This window comes from Petaurus breviceps, unplaced genomic scaffold, assembly GCF_028583685.1.
Source record: "Petaurus breviceps papuanus isolate PSGF00001 unplaced genomic scaffold, PetGlider_PUasm1.0 91023, whole genome shotgun sequence".
Lineage (NCBI taxonomy): Eukaryota > Metazoa > Chordata > Mammalia > Diprotodontia > Petauridae > Petaurus > Petaurus breviceps.
Window position 1 is genome coordinate 1,661,132 of NW_027187398.1, and position 20,255 is coordinate 1,681,386.

Here is a 20,255-nt window from a genome sequence, read left to right on the forward strand (position 1 = left end):
AACAAATATTGCTCTCCTGTTTTTTTGAGTAAACAATTTTTTTTTCTTCTCATGCAATGCAAAAAGTGTTTTCCTTTATGTCCAGAAAGACTCCTCTAACTTTCAAGCATCTCTTGCAACTTTTTAGTCTCAAGAATGAGTTTTTTTATTGATGAGAAGTTGTAGTTAAGTAAATAGAACCTTAATTCATCCTATGCTAGGAAATACCCACCAGTCATTGGAATTGTGTTAAATATTTTGTGGACTGATTTTAAAAATCCCCCAAAACTTGTGGATGGGTCAGATGGCTAATTTGTTGTCATCATATTAAAGAAAGGGGAAAAAGGTATACCTTTATGTTTTGTGAGTTTTAAGTCTAGAAATTAGCTGTGGATTTGCATTTGAGAGGTAAAAATAGCTTGCATTTCCTAATGCAACGGGAGTTACAGAGAGTAAGGCTGGAAAAGTAAGTTGGAATCAAGTGGTAAAGAACTAGAAATACCAAAAAGAGATTATATTTTTTATCTAAATGGTGGGAAGCCAAGGGGGATTCTTGGGTAGAGAAATGAGTTGGTCAGACCTGTGCTTTAGGAAAAAAACCTACCTGCATGAGTTCCTGGGAAGGAAATCCTGAACAAACTGCTTCCACCATGCAGTCCTGGAGAGGAACTAGTACCTGGCTATCCCTAATGAAAACCCAGCTCTCAGTCCCTTTTTCCACTTCATAACTGACATTCTGTCCTTATATCTTCACCTTTAGTTCTTGTTCAAGGCTTTGAAATGCCACTAGTCATCATCCACTTTTGTAAAACTGAGTCAACTAAACTTGTGTATTTGTCTAGCTGGAATGCTGACTGTCTACTTTCCCTGGTTCATATGCTCACCTTAACTCTGTCCTCCCCCAAAGAATTTTTATTTTATTAACCACACATTACACCCACCTATGATAATAACCACATGCTGTTTCTTCCAGTGGTAAGAGAAGGACCACTTCATCATACCTTACTGTACCAAAGATAAAAATGTTAGCTACATGTGATGAATGGTAAAAAGGATCAAGTTTTTCCATTTGTTGTATGTTGATAACCTATTGACTTGTTCATTCACTTTTTAAAAAAAATTTTTGATATAGAAAGTATTGAAATTCATTTTCAAGCCCTGAAAGCATTTATTAATGAGTATTTCCTATATAGACATTTATTTATATATGTGTATATATACATATACATATGTGAATATAGGCATATGTGTGTTTGTACAAATATGTATGTGTATTAGAAGTATATTGTATGGGACCAACCCAATGGTTTCATTATTATAGGGAAAATTGCCCAGGGTTGAACAGTTTAATCTATCCTTTATATCATGCTGCTTTTGTATGTGTATGTGTGTAAAACTTAGAAGGCAGCTCCCCACATATATGTCAAGTTATTAGGAAACACTCTTTTCCAGAGCTAAGGCCCAGCAAGCAAGCTTGTGCCCTGCTCTTGTTATGACAACAATCCTTTGTGCTCATCCACAGCAAAATCACAGAATCGTTTTATATAATTATAAATTATTGTATAATTACTGAATTGCTTTGAGCATCAGCAAGTGTTCTCTGAGCTGAGACAAGCACCAGACGAGCTTAGACAAGTACTCGTGTTCTGGTCATAAAATCCTGCTATAGAATCAAACTTGTCTCATCATTGTCAGGGTTATAACTCACTAAGTAGCTATTGGTATAAGTATTGAGATCTCCCCATACTACCTTGGGTCCCCCCACTAAGGACTAGACTCCAACACGTGTCTAATTCTATGCCTTGTTTGCCAGCCATTTCCCTCACTTTGAAATTAAACTTCTGTTTGATTCCCAGCTCTCCTGTCTCTAGTGTGCTCTGTTCATCTTTGCATCCACAGGTTAGAGACTGGTTCAGTCCAGTTGACATATGGTAGTTTTCCTCTATGTGTTAGAAGAATTTACTGTGGTGCAGTATCATAGATGAGGAACCATATAATAGGGAAGGGGTGGAGAAGCCAGGAGTGCACTTAGCCATTTCTAAAGTTCACAATTTCCAGATTGAAGCAGTGTACCAGGGGAATTTTATGGTTTGCATTATAAATCACCTTCTCTGGTCTTTATTTCCTATTCACCCACCCACCCTCTTTATAACCTTGGACCAATTTAGAAAGCAGTTGTAACCAGTTCTTTGGGGTTGCTAAGTTGCCAGGGTTGTCTTTGTCCAAGGCTGGCTTCCATATATTACTTTTATTCCAAACCAGTATGTTCTACCTTCCCAACTCCATCCTTCCCCAAATAATTACATAACCATGGTTAGCTTATTAAAATAATTTTATGTATCATAGAGAAACAATAAGAACAGAAAGGGGAGAATGAACAGAACATTCAGATGATAAGCAGATGCAGTGAAAATACAATAGCTAGTGATTGTCTGACTTTAGGGAGTAGGAAAGGACTTCCTGATTAAATATTGGATGTGAGTGTAATTAGTTAATCAGAGCCTTCCATTTTTGCTTGGAGCCACAGAAGGGAAAGGGGAACCAAGTGATAGGGTGGGGCCTATGCCACATAAACTGGATCAGTCCTCAGCAGTAGCCACTGATCCCATGGAATCATTTCTGCAATCTACCATTCTCACAGTGGGGCAAGGAGGAGGTACTGTCTCAAGATTAAGAATACATCCCATACCTCTCTCTTGTCTTCTGCCTCTACTTCTGAGGACTCTCCAGGAACCAGTCCCAGTTGAGTGCGCACAGTCTCCTAGAGACTTTGTCCAAAATAATCAGGTTTTCTATACATTCTGGAATTGCAAGACCCAATTACTTACATTATTTGTGTTGATGTTGAACCATCTCCACATGATTAGTACCAACTAAAAACAATAGCCATCATAAGACAGAAAGAGTACCACCCACTTCATTGGAAAACAACAAACCAATGTTGAAAAGCTCATGTGTCACTGATTGTGTGCTGTGCTCTGTTCATCTGGATGAGTGGTGTCTTGGTTATTCTTCTGCTGGAGGTGGCATGCTCAAAATAAGGGAAACATACCACTTAACATTTGTAGAAGCACATTTACACATAAACCAGTCTGTTTCCACAGCAAGGTTTATATTAGAATAATTAAGAAAATTATCCCAATCTATAGGAAGTGAAGACATTTAGTTATTTTTGCTTTGAGAATCAGGTTTTATATTTAATGGAGATAGGAAATAGAACTGAGACTTAGTATACAGAACTCCCAGATGAGTGAACTCCCTTTTACCAGTGCAGGTTAGTACCTCCTCTGTTACTTTATAGTCTTAGATAATTGCCTAAAGCACTCAGAGACTAATGGTTTCTCCAGGATCACACAGTAAATAGTCTAAGCCAAAAACTAGAGTAGAACTTAACTCTTTTATCACTCAAGGCTAGTTCTCCATTATGTCATACTACTTCTCCCTCATAAAATCTATATTCAGTGAAAAGGGCGCAACAAACTATCATTTGTTTACTTCTCTCAAAAGACGAATTTCACTAACAGTCGAGTCATAACAGTATTCCAACTGAAAAATTTTTTAAATACTTTACTACTGGCTAATAACTTTTATTACATATTATTATTTATTTATTATATAATAACTTTTGGAGGGTAATTGGGGTTAAGTAACTTGCCCAAGTTTACATGGCTAGTTTTTGTGTGTGTGTGGGTGTTAAGTGTCTCAAGCCGGAACTGAACTCGGGTCCTCCTGACTCTGGAGCCGGCACTCCACTCACTGCATCACCTAGCCACCCCTTGGCTAATAACTTTTAAGTGAATTTCAATTAGCATTACAGTTTTAAATTATACATTAAATATGTTTCATTATTAAAAAGAAAACTGAATTAAGTAAATCCTTAGGCACTGTATAAATCATATTTTAGACACGTATTTAGATAATTTTTTTTTTTGCATTTTGGAGGGCAGTTGAGGTTAAGTGACTTGCCCAGGGTCACAGCTAGTTTTTGTGTTGTGTCTGAGTCTGGATTTGAACTCAGGTCCTCTTGACTCTAGGGCTGGTGCTCTATTCACTGCGCCACCTAGCCACCCCTATTTATATAATTCTATGATAAATTACTTGAAGCTAAAACAATTTGACATCTCAAATAACTAGAAGCTTGCCTCCCATGGTTTGTCATCTATATCTATGAAAAATAAAAGAAAAAGTTGCCATCCAGGGGCTGTTAAACAATATGACAGCCTTATTAGGTTCTAATACCTCTTTGTAACAAGACTCAATCTGAACTCCTAAAACTTGTTTTGGCAGGAAGTTGTGATTTTATCAATGCAGGATAGGCTAACTCCAGGGGGTGCAAACTCTTTCCATCAATGCCAATAAACACTTTTTTTTTTTTTAGAATTTATGGTTTGAGAGAGTTCCTTGGGGCATTGAGAGGTGAAATGCTTTGTAAATGTTTCCGAATAGCAAACTTGTATCAGAACTTGGACCCAAGTATTCCACACATTCTATCTACTATACTGATTTTGCCTCTTAAATTTTGTGTAGCAGTAGTGATTGGGAGTGGGAGAGTGAGTAAGTTTGTTGAACCACTTCTGTTTGTCCCTCCTCCAACCTACTGACTCATTGTCTAGATGAGTTTCCCAGTGTAATGTTCCTTCTCTCTTCTGGGAAGTCATAAAAAGATCTGCAATTCTCTCTCTCTCTCCTCTCTCTCTCTCTCTCTCTCTCTCTCTCTCTCTCTCTCTCTCTCTCTCTCTCTCTCTCTCTCTCTCTCTCTCTTTCTCTCTCTCTCTCAACCTGTCTCTCTCCCTCCTTCCTTCTCTCTCCCTTCTTCTCCCCCTCCCATTAACCTCCCCATCCCTCTTTCTACATTTCTCTCTCTCCCTCTCTCTTTCCCTCCCTCCCAAAGAGGACCAACTACATCACAGGTGCTGTCCTGACTTGTGCATGAATAGGATTTAAGTGAGGCAGGGTTGTACAAAGTCATCAACTTCACTCCATCTTCCAGAGTTGTCAAAGTCCAGTGACAAGACAAAAGTCAGGATACCTGGTGATGGTCTGGGATGTAGTGGATGACCTTGACATCTTCATGTCTGACCAAGCTCTGCTTCAGCTGCCTTCATGACTGATGGAACAGATTGATCTCATCTGCCCATTCCACCAGGTGAAGTCTTCACATCTCCCTTACTCATCTGTGGATCTGAGCCCCATTGGTTACCCTTAACCTGGTTTAGCACATCTGCTGAGACAACTTTATGGGGTGTGGCAGCTGTATATGCTACAGCTTGCTTCTGCAGCACATATACTAAAATGGAAAAGATACAGTGATTAGCATGGCCAGAGATAGTCATCTTTTTTTTTTTTTTTGCTTTTTGGAGGGCAGTTGTGGTTAAGTGACTTGCCCAAGGTCACACAGCTAGTTTTTGTGTTGAGTGCCTGAGGCGGGATCTGAGCTTAGATCTTCCTGACTCCAGGGCTGGTGCTCTATTCACTGCTCTAGGCGCCCCAAGAGATAGTCATCTTGCAAAATATCTCAGTATAATTTTTTTTTCTCCTAGAATGTTCCTCCTTCTATTCCCTCCTTCTGTTTCCTCCTTCCATTCCCAATAAGTACACTCAGACTAGCTAAGGCCTAGTGGATAATACTTTATAAAGACAAAGTAAACTTCTAAAACAAAAAAAAAGATATTTCCATGCCCAGGGGAAGAGGCTTCAAACTCCCTGAAAATAGACATAGGAGATAGAGAGTAACAATTTTGGGGTCTGTAGCTTTCGGGGGTTTAGCCACACAGCTTTTGTCTTTTCATTCCTCATGGTTAATTGACCTCAGAACCCTGGCCCTACTTCTTCTGGTAGCTGCCTTCCCAGTTCCATGTAGCTTATTGTGGACCTTGTCTTTTTCAATTCCAGGGTCAGCTACAAGCCCTGGCTGGTGTACTACTGTGCCCTTTCAGAAAGATCAGAAACCCTCACCCAAGGGATGGCAAAAATTTCGGCAGTTTTGTTCCCTCAGGGCTGTTTCCCTAAGCACCAAGGCTTCTTATCTTCCAGGAGAATTAGCCTTTCCTTTTGACAGTGTTTTCTGGATCAGGACTGGGTCCCCTAAGTAAGTCAACTCACCATAACTTATAATAATTATCCATAATTCCCTTCAGACTAGGCCATAACCAGACAACAGCCATTTGCCTAATAATCGCTGAGCTATGATGCTCAGGGCTCCCCAGTTTTTCTTTTTCTTTTTAATTCTAAGGTTCTCTTGGTCTGTGCAAATGAATGACTAGGGAAATGGTACAAAAGCAATCTATGTAATTTGAGGGGAAGTTCATTGTCTCTGTTGGCCATGTCCATACATATACATTTTCTACTTGTTATGTAAAGTACAGTATTACTTTGATACTTGGAGTTATAATTTCATTGATGTGGGCACTGCCTCTAATGATGCTGATTAACCAATCACTAAACCTTTATTAAGCAACTGAAATTTTCCAGGCATTGTGTTAAGCAATGGGGATATGAAAAGAGGCAACAGATAGTCCCTGTCTTTAATGAGCTCTTAGATTCAAGGGAGAGACAACAAGCAAGTTATACATAGGTTAAGTAGGAAATAATTAAAAGAGGGAAAGTCCTGTAGTTATGAAGCATTGGTAAAAGCTTTCATAGAAAATGGGATTTTAGTTGGGACTTGAAGGAAGCCAGGGAAGTCAGAAAGGGGCAGTGTGAGGGAGAGCATTCCAGGGATGGGGACATCCAGTGAAAACGCCCAGGGATGAGAGATGGAGTATCTTTTTCAAGGAATAGTAAGGAGGACACTGTCATTGAATCAAAGAGTATGTGATAGGGAATAAGGTGTTAAAAGATGGGAAAAGGGATGGGTAGGTGGAGACTGGGCCACGAAGGGCTTTGAACATCAAACAGAGGATTTTGTACTTGATCATGCAGTGACTTTTCTGTGTGTCCCATAAATCTTCCATAGGGGGTTCATTCAACGTACTAGGATCCTTCCTTTAGATAGCTTATCATTATGGAGTTACTACTAATGAAGACAGGAGGTATCTATAATTTAAACCTAAATCTCTGACATCCTCTGCTTCTCTGCACAGTTCTTGGTTGACAGTGTGGCTTGTAGTGGGCATATACTCTTGATTCTTTAGAGACTGTTGTATTCCGTGACTTTCAGTCATGTAGCATTTCCAGAAAGCCATGTTTGTTTAAAAAGATGGGCCATGGTTTCAAGGAGAAGCTTAGGGTTATTGAAAGTACTGCACAATTTCTCAGAGGCAACTCAGATCACTCTCTTCCTGTTCATTTCTGGGCCTGAGCAACTCCATTGTCCATCCAACTGCATATCATAACCTAGACATTAGGTGTTCTTTATTCACTTGGTTTTTCCTTTATGGAAAAGTTGAATTCTCTTAACTGATTATGAACATCATTTAGGAGGCTCTGCAGATTTCTGGTACTTGATGCAGTCAATGCAGTCATCTGGAGGTAAGAGCATTTGTAGAACTTCTTTCTGTAGGCAGCCCCTCTTCCATGGCCCTCTGTCCTGCACAGCCTCTGTGACAGCAGCAACCCCCTCTTGACAAGAATGCATCTCCCTGTTTTATATCTTGCTTGATACTAATGGTCAGAGGGTCATTGAATAAAGTTGTCTCTGTTATTATATCTTACTTTAATTGGTTCTAAAACTACTTCCTTCAGGTTTCAACAGAAATTATTAGAGGATTCATTGATTAGTTATTGCTGCCTATCATACAATTGATGCAGAGATGGAGGGGAAATGTAGTACACTACTGAACAAAAAGTCAGTGATCCCCAAACGTGAGTTTTAAGCTACAATCTCTAGGATTTAATACATAAGCAGGATGAATACAATGGAATTTCAAAGAGCAAATAAGGGAATATTTACATATATATGTATATGTACATACAAAATTAGGTATATTCTGTAGTCATTGTTCCACTGCGCCTCTCCCTCAACATTTTCTATTTATACAAGAAAGTTTTTGATTCATACACACATATGGTTCATAAAATGAAGAGGGGGATGAGAAAGGGCTTTTATCACCACCACCCTTCCCGGCCCATCTGAAACTCATGGGTTAAAGAAACATAAGGGAGGAGAAAATTCTCTGTGGCTCACCAACTATAGGCATTCTATTAGTCATAGTTCTCATTAATTTTGGGTGACACTGATCAGTTGTGTGGTATCTGCTCCTTATTCAAAAGTGGCCTCCAATAGGAGAGTGAAAAGCTTTTGTATAAGCCAAATAAATGTAACTGGACAAGAATGGAAACAGTTAATTGGGGAAAAATCTTTATAATATTTGTGATAAAACCTTGACATACAAGATATATAGAGAACTAAGATACACAAGATACATACAGGCAATTAACATATTTGTTGTTGTTCGGTTGTTTTTTAGTCATGTCTAACTCTTCATGACCCCATTTGGGGTTTTCTTAGCAAGGGTGCTAGAGTGATTTGCCATTTTCTTCTTTAGCTCATTTTACAGATGAGGAAACTGAGGCAAGCAGAGTTAATTGAGTTGCCCAGGGTCACAGAGCTATTAAATGTCTGAGATCTGATTTGAACTCAAAAAGAAGAGTCTTCTTGACTCCAGCTCTAGTGCTCTTCCCACTGAGACATCTAACTACAACAAATATATGAGACTAAGAGCTACTCACCAGTGGTCAGAGGATATATAAACAAAGAGCTCTTAAAAGAATAATTGTGAACCTTTGATAATCACATAAGGATTTATCTGTATCACTGATAATAAGACATGTGCAAATCAGAACAGCTCTGAGGTCTTAACTTCCACTCAGCAAATTGGCAAACACGACAAAAGATGAGAATAATAAATGTCAAAGAGATTGTGGAAAGATAAACACGTTAACAAGGTGGGTGGAATTGTGATTTGTTCTAAACACAATAGAAAGGAATTTGGAATTACACTAAGAAAGTCATTTAGGGGCGGCTAGGTGGCTTAGTGAATAGAGCACCGGCCCTGGAGTCAGGAGAACCTGAGTTCAAATATGAGCTCAGACACTTCAGGCAAAAACTAGCTGTGTGAACTTGGGCAAGTCACTTAACCCCAATTGCCCTCCAGAAAAAAAAAAAAAAGAAAGTCTTTTAAATGAATGCCACAGAAATTTTCCTGCTAGGCATATACCTCAAGGTAGTTAAAGCTAGAAAGAAAGGTTCCATTTACACCAAAATATTCCTAGTAGCATTTTTTTTTATAACAGTAGATAACAGTAAACAAAGTTGATGCCTATCACTTGGGAAATGACTAAACAAATTATGGAACATAAAAAGTAATTGAATATTACTGTCGTAAGAAATAATGAATGTGATGAATACAGCGCAGCAAGACTTAAGTGAACTGGTGCAAAATCAAATAAGAAGAAGAAACAACAGAAAAACAACACACACAATGATTATACTAATGTACATTAAAAGAGGAGTAACAAAACATTGAACCTAAACACTATGTGTTCACTTGGCTAACATATTAATTATAATAATCAACTTAGCTCCAAAGAAGAAATATAGGAATTTATTTTCCTTCCTTCTTTGCAGAGGTGGGGAACTACAGATATGGAACATTGTTGTGAAGTTGATGTGTCAATTTTATTGGCCTACTTTTTTCCTCTTTGTTTTCTGTTCTTTATTATGAGTTGGCTCTGGGTAGGAGGGGAGATTTATTGACAAATGGAAATGATGTAAAACAAATAGTATCATATGAACATTTTACACATATGTTATATATAAAAGTTTAAAGGAAAAAAATGACCCCTGATTCCAACTGTGTCTCTTCTAGTTACCTTGAAGCTAATATGACCATGACTTTTGTCTCTACCTTCAGTGCCACCATAGTAGAGAAGGTCCCAGTCACATGGTTAGAGGAAGGAAGATCAGTGAAAGAGGGAGGGCACACAATGCAAAGGATGTTCTTTAATCTTTCAGTGTAACAAAAACAGGAAGATCATTATAATCCCACATGGTGGAGGAATATCAACCAATTCCCATCAATGGATAATAAGAAATTGTTCTGCTGGTCTCTCTATAAATCATCTCTTAGGCCCAGAGGAAAATAATCCAAAGAGATAAAAGAACTGGGAGAATTCTCCCAGACTACTTTACGTTTTTTTTTTCTTGACAATTTCCTTTTTTCATGCTTTCTTTTGGTGTATTTCTTTCTTTTTTTTTTTTTTTTAAAGCAATTGGGGTTAAGTAACTTGCTCAAGGTTACACAGCCAGGTGTTTCTGGGTGGGTGCTAAGTGTCTGAGCCCGGGGTTTGATCTCCAGGTCTTCTCAACACTGGAGCCGGTGCTCTTACTCGCTGTGCTACCTGGCCGCCCCTGGTGTATTTCTTTATTCATTTTCTGACCTTCATGAATACCATCTCAGTTTGTTGAATTTTTCTTTTTTCTTTCTTATTGGTTGATATGTCATTCAGTACTTCAAGTTTGCCTCGAATTACTGATTTAGTTGTGTTCCATAAAGTTTAATGTTGTGTTCATGTTGTCATACATTTTTTAAGAAACCTGTAGTGCTCCTATAATTTATTCTTTAACCCAGACATTATTCAATATAATTTTTATTTCAATTGAGATCTGCAGATTTTGAACATGTTGTTATTATTTACATCTAGTTTTATTGCTTTATGAATATAAATATGTTTTAAAATTTCACCCCAAGTTTACCTATGACTTTGAATAGGATCTCTTTTGTGAATCTTCTATGTGTATTTTTAAAAAAGTAAATAAATCATGCCATAGCCTCAGGGTAATCACATAGAAAGTGATATGTGACAAAGGTAGCAGCAGAATGAACCATCCTGTCTCTAGTCGTCTGCTTGATAACCTTGCAGCAGCTGGATGGAGCATCTTTCTATGCAAGTCTGTGATTTAACTCTTCAGTTTTGTCATATTCCTGACACGGTGGCAAAACTTGACTGTGGATCAGAGTACCAATGGTTCTAGAACACAATCAAGGAATTAAACTTAGAACAATCCACACTTTCCCTGGATATTCATATGTTAAGATAATAAAAGAGGTCAGAGAGTTGACAGACATGATGTTCCACAGCTAGAGGAAGAGACTTTTATCTCATCCGTATGAGCACCTTTGTGTACATGTGAGGATTGTAAAGCCTGAACCCAGCAGCATCTGATTCTCCTGCTCTACCATGATAGTACCTTGGGATGAATGAATGTATGGACAGAGGCACCAACCAAGTCCTGTGTCCCATGCTGAGACTTCATTCTTGCTACATTTTCAGGTCTACTCAAAAAGCTGTTCTTCTCTACTATGTATTCTTTAAAATCTTCTTGACTTTCTATTAATTTATATTGATTATTGATTTGATTGACTTGCTATTTGTTTTCAAAAGAATACTTAGATTTATTCAGAAAATTATTCTGAGGCTGGGCCCCAATTTTTTTAATATTATATTTTTATTTAGCATTTTCTATTTAACTTTTGTCATTCCTGATTCTTAGAGAAAAAAATCTTATGAGTTCAGAATTAAAGTTTTCTGATAGGTGATCTCTTTTTCCTTCTGCAAATTTGATGGATATTTTCTTATTCCTTGTCATTTTCAAATTTGACAATGTGCTTGGATGAGCTGAACTCAGAGTTTCTTTTTGTTGGGACTGTATGAATTCTTTCCATTTCCAGTTGTCATCTGTTCTTTATACTCCTGGAAATTTTGTCATATAATTCCCTAAAATCTCATAGTCGTCCATTTTTTTTCTTTTCCCATACTTTCTGGACATTAAATAATTCTGAGTTTTCCTCTTCATCATCTGTATTACTTCCCAATATTTTTCTAGTTGAATTATTTTCTCAGGTTTTTTTTTTTATCTTGCTCTACCTTCTGCTTTTTTGTCTTTTGTTTTGTCCTTTGTTTTTGTCCTTTTGTCCTTGTTAATCTGCCCTTAACTATTTCCATTAGTACCTTCCTGTTCTTTGTGCTGATTTTCATACTGTTCAGTTTCATCTTCATCCCTCTCTGAGATTTCTTAACTATATTAATTTCATCCCTTAATTCCCTTTTCAATTTCTTTGTGGCTGATTCCACCTCTCCTTTTAGTTCCTTGTACATAACTTATTCATTTAATCGTATTTTTCCTTTTTTTAAAAAATTAAATTTATTCATTTAATTGTATTTTCAAGAATTTCTTATGTTGTTTCTGATAAAAACTATTGATGCTGTTTCTGTATATCTTTCCTTTGATGTTTTTCTCCCTTTTCTCATTCCTTAGTATTCATTGTATTGTGTATTCTTCTTGAGTTTACTGGGGTGTGTGTGCGTGTGTGTGTGTGATTATTTCATTTCTTTTTGACAATTTCATTTATTTTTGGTCCTTTTTTTTTAAGGGGCATCATGGGAAATCAGGCTCCTTTGAGACCCCTTACTCCTTCACTTAAAAGAAATTAAGTTCTTGCCTTTAGTAAAAGCCTTTTTTAATTTGTATCCCACTATTCTCTTTTCATTTAGATTATAAGCTCTTTGAACAACAAAGACTATTCTATATCCTGTTTTGCCACATAAGGAGTTGCATCAGCCAGATACACAAGTACTCCAATGAAAGTACTTGTAAAGACAAGTTAAGACCCATGGTTCAAATCTCTGAGTGATCTAGTAGTATGAATTGAGAATGAGATGTTAAGTTTTCTTAACTGTAAGGCTGTAATTGAGCAAATCAATCAAGTCACTTCTCCCTCAATGTACACTCCACTTAAAGTAAACGATAAGATGTCCAAATCCCTTAATAAGGTGAGGGAACATGTCTTATTCAATCAATCAATCACTTATAGACTTTAGACTAATTTCTAAAAGTCTTTGAACTTCAGTGATATTGTACAGGAATTTGGTTTGGGTAGGCTGAGGAAACTTGGTCATGTCATAGGGAGGTCAAATACAAAATATCTAGTTAGTTGAGAAATGGAATTATTCCAGAGGTTGGAGCAAGTAATTATTTGAGGGGGAAGGTTAGGCCTTGGCTTAGATGCCTTCCATTCTTTGCCCTCCCCCAACTCCCTTTGAGTGGAAGTGGAATCTTATGTCTGGAGCATTTAGAGTTCCCATTTTCCCCTCAGTGTCCCATATTGGGAGCTAAGGAGAGCTGGAATGGATGGACATTCAGAGCTCTATTAAGAGGCCAGGCTTAAGCACTAGCCCTAAGGGAAATTTCTTTGGTACAGAAAGGAGGAAAAAGACTTCTGACACCCAGACACTGTTATCCCTTGGCCATGTGCTTTCTCAGCCTGAGTCCACTTTCCTCCTAGAGTCTTTATGTACTGGCAGGAGAGTGTATCACAGACTTTTGGAGGGAGGGGAGAGGTTTTATATTAAATCTTACTGCACCACCTTAATAAAACTATCCCTTTCTAAACATGGATTGAGCCTGGATGACTAGATCTGTTCCCAGTTCATAACCCTGAGGGGGAACATGCTGGAATGGGGTGCTTGTGAAAAGATACTATTAGTACCTAAGCTTTGGGGATCTGACTCATCAGTGGGATTGGGAGTTGGGATAGGTGAGTCAGAGATTGTGATAAATAAGAAAATGAATTTTGCCCCTTAGGTCCTGTTAGTAACTTATACCAAAACCCTATAGCTACTACTTGAGTATTCTTAATACTAAACTCTAAAGCTCCTCCTATGTATAATACAGCAGTAGAGGTTCTTAGAGCTACCAACAACATACATACAAGCTCATAGAGTGCTGAATTATCCTTTGATTATTGTTCTCCTCACTCCCCATAAAATGACTAACATTGGCAACGATATAAGGGCTGTGGGAAAGGAAAGGAAGGGAAAGTAATGAAAGGGAAGCGAATGACAGGGATGGGAGAGGAAAGGAATAAGCATTTATTACCTACTTTGTGCTATTTTGTACTAAATACTTTACAATGATTATCTTATTTGATCCTCACTAAAACCTGGGAGATGGGTGCTATTATGATCCCCATTTTACAGTTGAGGAAATTGAGGCAGATAGCGGTTATGTGACTTTCCCAAGGTCACACAATAAATACACGAAGCAGGATTTAAACTTAGATCCTTAACTCCAGGCCTAGTGTGCTTTCTACAGGAGTTAAGAAGAAGATGAAATTAGGGGCAGGGAGTGGATTGGAAAGATGAATAGGAGAAGAGAATTAAATTCTTCAATTTTTTGAGGACAAGGACCAAGCCTTATCCTTCTATATGTCTTGGGAGAACCTAGCATAGTACTAGGCACAGAGGATATCAGTAGCTATTTGTTGATTAATTGAAAATGTAGTATGTGTAACTAGTTACAAAGATATAGCACATAAGGCACCCCCTTCTGACATTCAGGATCCCCCTGTATAATCCACCCCCAATTTAAGCCATTTTGTGAACCCATATAGACCAAAGTAACAGCTCATGAGCCACCACTAATGATGTTTACTTTCCTAGTCAATCAGAAGACACAATTAGTAGAAATCAAAGTCATTTAATGAAGTCAGCATAGTAAGAAAGGCAGCAATAATTTTCTCCATAAAACTTGGGGCACACTCTGTCACAAATACATGCACCATCACTGGGAAGAATAGAACCATCTAAAGAATATATGTGACATGCACACATGTATGGGAACATTTGTGGCCAGGACACACATAGGAAACCTGTCTGGCTAGGGTTCACATGTGGAGGGGTGACTCATGCTTCTGATGCTTCAGGGTCTTCTGGGTGAGGCCCTTTAACTGCTCCCACTAGGTCTGCTCCCCGTTGGTCCTTCATGGCATGGAATCTCTACTAGGTTGTATTCCACTAGTCTTGTTTTTGGTAACAAGGTTACCCATGGGGTACTGGGCCATCACTGGTTGTCTTGACTTTCTTACCATTGGACTCTGATGACCTAGAGGACAACTTCACTCAAATCCAATTCATGCACAAGTCAAGAGATCGTGCTCACGATGTCAGGCATTGGTCTTGTTCAAGAAAGAAGGATGAGTAACAACAACAAACGACAGAAGCGCCAACAACAGTATTGCTGCTAGGTGCTGCTTCTCTGATCAGGCCGCTGAAGAGCCTCTCTCTGCTTCCAGTTTCTGATTTCAGCTGGAGTCCTTAGCTGAGGTCCCACCTTTTCCCCATAAGAGCAAGAAGGAGCTCTGACAAGTCTCTTTTATCTCAATCCTAAAAATTTAACCTTCAGCTCTTTTAGGGAGGAAAGCAGGCACTTCATGAGCCCAGTATCCCTATATCATTCTAGGAAAAAACCCCCCACAAAAAACCCAGCTATATTTTTTTTCTTTTTCAAGGCAGTGGATAGAACTTCATCCTGGAGTCAGGAAGACCTGAGTTCAAATCCAGCTTCAGATAGTAGCTGTGTGGACAAGTCACTTAACCCTGTCTGCCTCAGTTTCCTTATCTGTAAAGTGAGCTGGAGGTAGAAATGACAAAACCACCTCAGTATCTTTGCCAAGAAAACCACAAATGGGGTCATAGAGAGCTGGACATGACTTCACAACAAATTTCTTTTTCATAAGGAGAGGAATCTCTCAGTTGACAGTATTTTGGGGGTAGGAGGTATTTTTATTTTTTTTACAGAAGACGAATCTTGCCTCCCGAGGCCAAGATTCTTTTGTGGAACACAAATAGCCAAAGAGCTATGTGGAGCCTAGAGGCATTTAATCTGTCTCTGAACAGCCTTCTGCTCCTGCTTCTTACAGGGTAAGGATCCTGGAAGTTAATTAAAATCAAAGGATCATAGATCTGAAGTAGGAAGGGAACCTAAAGCCTATACAATCCAGGTCTCTTTCACTTTATTGATGAGGAAATTGAAACTGAGAGTGGTCCAGTGACTTGCCCGAGGTCACACAGATAGTAAGAATGTCTGCTGATTGTTAGCCAAATCTGAATTCTACTGTTACTTGCTATTGTTGTCATGTTGGGCAAGTCACTTGTCTTTGTATGTCATAGTTTTCTTTCCCTTTTTTGGATTCAATCAGGGTTAAGTGACTTATCAAAGGTCACATAGGTAGTAAGTGTCTGAGGCTTGATTTGAACTCAGTTTTTTCTCACTCCAGGGCCTGTGCTCTATCCAGTGTGCCACCTAACTGCCTCAAAAGTTTTCTTAAGTGTAAAATAAGGAGGTTGGACTGAATGACTTTTAAGTTCTCTTGCTTTTCATATCCTAGGATCCTATAATACTGAGACTTTAAAAATATTTTAAATATTTTTTCTAATTACATTTAAAAACAATTTTTTTTAAATCAAGGGGATGTCCATCAATTGGGGAATGGCTAAACAAATTGTGGTATATGAATGTAATGGAATACTATTGTGCTATAAGAAATGAGGAGCAGATGGACTTCATAATAACCTAGAGACTTGTATAGACTGATGCTGAGTGAGGAGAGCAGAACCAGGAGAACTTTATACAAAATTACAGACACAACATATGTGTGACAGCTAACTTTGATAGACTGGGCTCCTCTCAGCAATGCAAGGTTATAAGACAACTCCAAGGGACTCATGATGGAAAGGGATATCCACATCCAGAGAAAGAACTACAGAGTCTGCATGCAGATTGAAGCAAACTACTTGCTCTCTCTTTTTTGTTTTATTTCTTCTTTCTCATCGTTCACTTCGTTGATTATAATCCTTCTTTACAACTTGACTGATGTTTAATGTGAAGGCATATGTAGATCCTATATTTGATGGCATGCCACCATGGGGAGAAAGGGGGAGGAGCAGGAGCGGAAGAAAATTTGAAACTCAAGGGATTGAGAAACTGAATATTGTAAACTAAAAGTAAATAAATAATTTTTTTTGCTTTTTTTTTTGGAGGGCAATTGGGGTTAAGTGACTTGCCAAAGATCAAACAGCTAGTTTTTGTGTTGTGTCTGATGCCAGATTTGAACTCACGTCCTTATGATTTCAGGGCCAGTGCTCTATTCACTGTGCTACCTAGCCGCCCCTAAATAAATAAATTAAAAAAAAAAGACAAAAAAGAAAGAATTACCAGAAAAAAAAGTAAAAACAATTTTTTATCTTTCGGTTTTTTAAATTTTGAGTTCCAAATTGTCTTCCTCCTTCCCCTCTTCCCTCCCTCAGACAACAAGCAATTTGATATAGGTTATACATGTGGAGTCATGTAAAACATATTTCCATCTAATGAGGTTTTTTTTTGGAAGACAATTGGGGTTAAGTAACTTGCCCAAGGTTACATGGCTAGTTTTTGGTTTTTTTTTTGTGTGTGTGTGTGGGTGATAAGTGTCTGAGGCCAGAACCAAACTCGGGTCCTCCTGACTCTGGGGCCGGAGCTTTACTCACTGCACCACCTAGCTGCCTCTAATGAGGTTTTTTTAAACCTGCCTTAATACTCTAGAATAAGTTCTACTGCTTCCCTACATTTTCCCATTTAGTAATACATTAATATTTAATACTAAATATTAAGGTAGGACCTCAACTGAGGATTCCAGCTGAAAAATTTGGAGCTCCAAACTGTGACACCTTTATGAATCTTGTTTTTCTCACCTGTGTGAGTCAGTTTTCTCATCTATAAAATTAGAGGGTTGAACCAGATGACTTCTAAGGTCTCTTTTAGCTCTAAATTGATGACTCTTAATATTTCTAAGGAAATCTTCTGTAGGGACATAAGCCAAAAGAGTTAATTAGTAAGATGACCCTCTTATACGGTCAATTTTTAGCTACCTGTATTTGCTGATCATCTTATAAATGTAAGATACCTCAGTTTGTGAAGTACTAAAGCCAAAGCTGGGATTGAGTGTTAATTTCTTTCCTATACCTGTATGAATAATGTGTTTTGGAATCTGGAGCCTAGATTAATATGTAACCAGTTCTCACTGGCCTCCACTCAGGGTCAAAATAAATATCTTCTTAGTCATAATCAATCAATCAAAAAACATTTATTAAATGCTTACTATGTGTCAGGCACTGTGCTAATCATTGCAGATACAAAGAGAATCAAAAGACAGTCCCTGCTCTCAAGCAGCTTATGATCTAATGGGGGGAAACAACACATAAACAGATACATAGAAAGCAAGCTGTATGTAGGATAAATAGGAAGTAGTTAATATAGAGGGTAGTCATTAGAATTAATATGGGTTGGGGCCGGTAAAAGAAGGGGTTTTAGTTGGGACTTAATGGAAGTGGGGAAACAATGTTAGGGGGAAAGATGATGAGTTCTGTATTAGATACATTGAGTTTAAGATTCTGGACATCTGAATGTGAAATTCAAGGAATTGTGGAATTGAATCCTGTAAATTAAAAGGAAACAAACAAATTAATAAATTAAAGAATTAATAAAAAAAAAAGATTCTTGACATCTGGTTTGAGATGTTTGAAAAGAAGTTGGAAATGTCAGATCAGAGATCAGCAGAGTTCTGGGCAGGATAGGTATATTTGAGAATCATCAGCTCTAAGATGGTAATTAAATCCCTGGGTGTTGACGGGATCACCAAGTGAAGTCATATATAGGAAGAAGAGGGCCCAGGACATAACTCTGAGGAACAACTGTAGTTAGAGGACATGGTCTAGAAGGATCCATTTAAGTAGTGGTAAGATAGGTAGGAGCAAGATCAGGAGACAGGGTGTCCCAAAAACCTAGAGAGAAGAGAGTATCAAAAGCAGAAAGTGATTAACAGTGTCAAAGGCTGCAGAGAAGTCAAGGAGACTAAATAGAAGAGGCCATTGAATTTGGCAACTAAAAGAGATCATTAGTAACTTTATATGAACTGGGCTCAGCCACGAAGGTTAAATTAATGTTATTTTAGGTTGCATAAGTATAAATTAAAAAAAGATGTGATACCATTTAACAGCAAATGCTCTCTAAAGAAATCATTTTCTGGCAATTAAGTAGCTTTACCAGAAAGGAAAAGATAGCCTTTTTTTTTTTTTAAGGGAAAAGGGAAATAGAAAAGGAATAAACATTTATTAAGCACCAGCTATGTGCCAAGTGCTGTGCTACGTGTTTTACAAATATTTCATTTGAGCTTTACAAAAATCCTGGGAGACAGATGCTATCATTAACCCCATTTTAGTTGATGAAATTGTTACATTAAATAATAGCGTTAGTGACTCCATTTTGTCTTTTTGTTTTGTTTTGTTTTGGAGCAGGGGAAGGTAGGGCTGTTGGGGTTAAGTGACTTGCCCAAGGTTACATGGCTAATTTTTGTGTGTGGGTGTTAAGTGTCTGTGAGGCTGACTTCAGGGCTGGTGCGCTATTCACTTCGCCACCTAGCCACCCCTTCCATTTTGTCTTTATCCACCATTTTTTTTCAACTTTTATTTTTTTTAATTAATTTGTTTCCTTTTAGTTTACAGGATTCAATTCCACAATTCCTTGAGTTTCACATTTTGTCCCCTTCTCTCCCCTCCCCCCATGGTGGCATATAGTCAAGTATAGGATCTGTAAATACTTTCACATTATACGTTAGTCAGGTTATAAAGACGGATTGTATCAGCTGGAATGAAAAATGGTAAAGAGGACATAAAACCAAATAAGAGAAGGAAAAAGATCAGGTATTTTGCTTCCACTTGGATATAAACTCAGTTCTTTCTAGTTCTTTCTCTGGATGCACATATTTCTCTCCATCATGAGTCTTTTGGGATTGACTTATATCACTGCATTGCTGAGAGGAGTCCAGTCTATCAAAGTTGGTCATCACACATACGCTGTGTCTGTAATTGTGTACAAATTTCTCCTGGTTCTACTCTTCTCACTCAGCATCAGTTTGTATAAGCCCCTCCAGGTAAATATGAAGACCGTCTGCTCCTCGTTTCTTATAGCACAATAGTATTCCATAACATGCATATACCACAACTTGTTCAGCCATTCCCCAATTGATGGGCATCCCCTTAATTTCCATTTTTTTGCCACCACAAAAAGAGCTGCTATAAACATTTTTGTACATATGGGTCTTTCTCCCACTTCTATGATCTCTTTGGGATATAACCCTAGGAGTGGTATTGCTGGATCAAAGGGTATTGAAAGTATTTATAGCCCTTTGGGCATAATTCCAGATTGCTCTCCAGAAAGGCTGGATCAGTTCACAACTCCACCAGCAATGCATTAGTGTTCCAATTTTCCCACATCCTCTCCAGCATTTATCGTTTTTGTGTTTTGTCATCTTAGCCAATCTGACTGGTGAGATGTGGTACCTCAGAATTGTTTTGATTTGCATTTCTCTAATCAATAGTGAATTAGAGCATTTCTTCATGTGCTTATAGATATCTTTAATTTCTTTCTCTGAAAACTGCCTGTTCATATCCTTTGACCA